We start from the raw sequence: 4,455 nt of genomic DNA on the forward strand, positions 1-4,455 counted from the left end.
TTCCAAGGTATTTGATTTTTTGTAGTTATTGTGAATGGGATTCATTTTTGAGGTTGTTTCTCAGTATTGGCATTCTCTGTGTATACAAAGGCTATTTTTTGTATTAATTTTATTTCCTGCTACTTTCCCACACTCTTCTATGAGTTCTAATAGTCTCTTGGTAGAGACTTTTGGATCCCCTATATAGAAATATTTTCTGCTAATAAGGATAGTTTGAATTCCTTCTTCCCAGTTTGTATCCATTTGATTTCTTTTTCTTGCCTAATGTCTCTGGCTAAAACATCCAGGAATATATTAAACATCAATGGTGAAAGTGGGCATCCTAGTCTGGTTCTGGATCTCAGTGGGAATGCTTCAAAGTCTTCCCCATTCAATAGGATGCTGGCCGTGGTTGTGTCATAAATTGCCTTGATTATGTTGAGGAATGTTCCTTCTATACCCAGTTTGCTTAGAGTTTTCATCATGAAAGGGTGTTGTATTTTTTCAAATTTTTCTCTGCATCTATTGAGACAATCACATGGTTTTTGTTCTGCAGTTTGTTAATGTGGTGTATCATATTGATTGATTTGCAAATGCTGAACTATCCCTGCTTACCAAGGATAAACTCCACTTGGTCCATCTGGGTGGATGATCTTTCTAATATGTTGTTGAATTTGATTGGCTAGAATTTTGTTCAGTATTGTTGCATCTATGTTCATCAGGGGAATTGATCTGTAATTCGTTGTTTCAGTTGCATCTTTTTCAGGTTTAGAGATTAAGGTGATGGCTGGCTTCATAGAATTTGGGAGGATTCCCTCCCTTTCAATTGTTTTGAATAACATGAGAAGAATTGCAGTTAGTTCTTTAAATGTCTGGTAGAATTCAGCAGTGAGGCCATCTGGTCTCAGGCTGTTCTTTTTTGTGAGGCTCTTTATTATTGATTCAATTTATGACTGGGTAATTGGTTTGTTTAGGTTTCCTATGTCTTCATGGCTCAACTCAGGAAGGTTGTATGTGGCCTGGAATCTGTCCATTTCTTGTAGGTTTCCCAGTTTGTTTGCATCGAGCTCTCTGGAGTAATTTCTGATTTTTTTTTCCTGTGGTGTCTGTTGTTGCACTTCCTTCTTCACTTCTAATTTTATTGATTTGGGTCTTCTCTCTCTCTTGATGGCTAGTGGGAAAAATGTTTTGCCAATTTTGTTTATTGCATGAAAAAACAGCTCTTTGTTTTGCTTATCTTTCATATTTTTCGGTTGAATTTTATTGATTTCCTCTCACTTTAATTTTTTTTTCCTATTAGTTTTGAGTTTGGTTTCCTGCTGTTTTTCTAGGTACTTGAGATGCATTGACAGCTCATTTACTTGGTGTATACACCAATTGCTATAAACTTTCCTCATAACACTTCTTTTGCTAAATCCCATAAGTTTTGGTATGTTGTATTGTCATCATCATTTGCTTTCAGAATTTTTTACTTCTTATTTTTTAAACTTTTATTTAACAGATATAAATTTTCAAAGTACAGCTTTTGGATTACAGTGGCTTTTTCCCCCCATAACTTCCCTCCCACCTGCAACCCTCCCATCTCCTGCTCCCTCTCCCATTCCATTCACATCAAGATTCATTTTCAATTCTCTTTATATACAGAAGATCAATTTAGTATATACTAAGTAAAGATTTCAACAGTTTGTACCCACACAGAAACACAAAGTGTAAAGTACTGTTTGAGTACTCGTTATAGCATTAATTCACATTGTACAACACATTAAGGAAAGAGATCCTACATGAGGAGTAAGTACACAGTGACTCCTGTTGTTGACTTAACAAATTGACACTCTTGTTTATAGTGTCAGTAATCACTCTAGGCTCTTGTCATGAGTTGCCAAGGCTATGGAAGCCTTTTGAGTTCGTCGACTTCGATCTCACTTAGACAAGGTCGTAGTCCAAGTGGAAGTTCTCGCCTCCCTTCAGAGAAAGGTACCTCCTTCTTTGATGGCCCGTTCTTTCCGCTGGGATCTCACTTGCAGAGATCTTTCATTTAGGTGTTTTTTTTTTTGCCAGAGTGTCTTGGCTTTCCATGCCTAAAATACTCTCATGGGCTCTTCAGCCAGATCTGAATGCCTTAACGGCTGATTCTGAGGCCAGAGTGCTATTTAGGACATCTGCCATTCTATGAGTCTGCTGTGTATCCTGCTTCCCATGTTGGATCGTTCTCTCCTTTTTAATGTTATCAGTTAGTATTAGCAGACACTAGGCTTGTTTATGTGATCATTTTGACTCTTAATCCTATCATTATGATTGATTGTGAATTGAAACTGATCACTTTGACTAGTGAGATGGCATTGGTACATGCCACCTTGATGGGATTGAGTTGAAATCCCTTGGCATGTTTCTAACTCCACCATTTGGGGCAAGCCAGCTTGTGCATGTCCCAAATTGTACATCTTCTCCCTCTCTTGTTCCCACTCTTATATTTTACAGGGATGACTTTTCAGTTAAGTTTCAACACTTAAGAAGAATTGTGTGTTAATTAAAGAGTTCAACCAATAGTATTAAGTATTAAGTAGAACCAAAAAAAAAAAACTAAAAGGGATAAAGTATTAAGTTGTTCCCCGACAGTCAGGACAAGGGCTGATCAAGTCACTGTTTCCCATAGTGTCCATTTCACTTCAACAGGTTTCCTTTTTGGTGCTCAGTCAAAATCTCTTGATTTCTTCTGTGATCCACTGTTCATTCAGGAGCATGGTGTTCAGTCTCCATGTGATTGCATATGTTCTAGAGATTACTGAGTTGCTGAATTCCAGTTTCATTCCATGATGGTCCGAGAAGATGCATGGTATGATGATGACTCTTTGGAACTGGTGAGACTTGCTTTATTGCCTAGCATGTGGCTGATACTAGAGAAAGTTCCATACACTGGAGAGAGAGATCTGTTAGGTCCATTGGTCTATAGTATCAATAACCTCTGCTGTTTCCTTGCTGATTTTCTGTCTGGTTCATCTATCCATTGCTTAAGTGTGGTGTGAAGTGCCCCATTAATATTGCATTTGAGTCTATGTCTCCATTTAGATTCCTTAACATTTATTTAAATAGCCAGCTACCCTGAAATTGGGTGCATATACGTTTATAATAGTCACATCTTCCTATTGAATTGATCCCTTAATCATTACACAGTGCCCTTCTTTGTCTCTTAAGTTTTTTTGTTAAGGTCTATTTTGTCTAATATTAGGATGCCTACACAAGCTCTTTTTTGGTTTCTGTTAACATGGAATATCTTTTTCTATCCTTTCACTTTCAGTCTGCATGCCTCTTTGTTGGTGAGATGTATTTCTTGTAGGCAGCAAATAGATGAGTTTTGTTTTTTAATCCATTCAGCCAGTGTGTGTCTTTTAACTGGAGAGTTGAGGCCATTTACATTCAAGGTGATTATGGATAGGTAACAACTTTGTCCTGCCATTTTTCCAAAAATATTCCTGTTTTTTACTTTGGATTTTTTTGTACATTTACTGGGACATTTTCTCTTGTAGAGATGACCGTGTTTCTGTGTTACTGTGTGCAGTGCATTGTTAAGCATCTTTTGCAGGGCTGGATGGTTGGTGACAAATTCTTTCAGTTTCTGCTTGTTATGGAAGGTCTTTATTGCACCTTCATTCATAAATGAGAGAGTTTTGCTGAGTATAGTGTTCTGGGTTGACAGTTTTCTTATTACTTGGAATATATCTTGTCATTGTCTCTTATCCTTTGGGGTTTCTGATGAGAAGTCCACTGTGAGTCTAACTAGAGATCCTCTGAAAGTAATATTGGCATTTCTCTTGCACATTTTAGTACATTTTCTTTATTTTACTGTGGAAAGTTTGATTACAATGCCATGGTAAGGATCTTTTCTGGTCATGTACATTAGTTCTGTGTGCTTCCTGTACTTGGAAGTCCCTTTCTTTCTCCTAATTAGGGACGTTTTCTGTTACTATTTCACTAAACAGGTCTTCCAATCCTTTCTTTCTATGCCTTCAGGAACTCCTAGAACTCATATTTTGGGTCATGTGATAGCATCCTGTAGATTTCCAACAGTGTCTTTTAGTTTTCTAACTTTCTCTTGTTTTTTTTTTTTTGCCTGACTGTATAATTTCTTGTGATTTGTCTTCTAAGTTGGCTATTGTTGCTTCTGCTTTTCCAATTCTGTTAAAGCTCTCCACTGCATTTTTATTTGTTCTATTGAATTCCTTTTTTTTGACAGGCAGAGCTAGACAGAGAGAGACAGGTTTTCCTTCTGTTGGTTCACCCCCTAAATGGCCACTACGGCTGATGCGCTGTGCTGATCCAAAGCCAGGAGCCAGGTGCTTCCTCCTGGTCTCCCATGCAGGTGCAGTGACCAAGCACTTGGCCCATCCTCCACTTCCTTCCCAGGCCACAGCAGAGAGCTGGACTGGAAGAGGAGCAACCAAGACTAGAACCAAGAGTGCCGGCACCGCAGGCAGAGGA

At 38.2% G+C, this 4,455-nt stretch overlaps 2 protein-coding genes across 2 annotated transcripts in view; one reads left to right on the forward strand and one right to left on the reverse strand.

Annotated features, from left to right (window-relative positions):
• Positions 1–4,455, reverse strand: part of LOC103347431 (translation initiation factor IF-2) — a 779,171-nt gene that overhangs the window by 339,460 nt on the left and 435,256 nt on the right. The window lies entirely within an intron of this gene.
• LOC127489307 (golgin subfamily A member 2-like) overlaps positions 1–4,455 on the forward strand; it is a 122,993-nt gene that overhangs the window by 71,566 nt on the left and 46,972 nt on the right.

The sequence above is a fragment of the Oryctolagus cuniculus genome, chromosome 19 (assembly GCF_964237555.1).
Source record: "Oryctolagus cuniculus chromosome 19, mOryCun1.1, whole genome shotgun sequence".
Classification (NCBI taxonomy): domain Eukaryota; kingdom Metazoa; phylum Chordata; class Mammalia; order Lagomorpha; family Leporidae; genus Oryctolagus; species Oryctolagus cuniculus.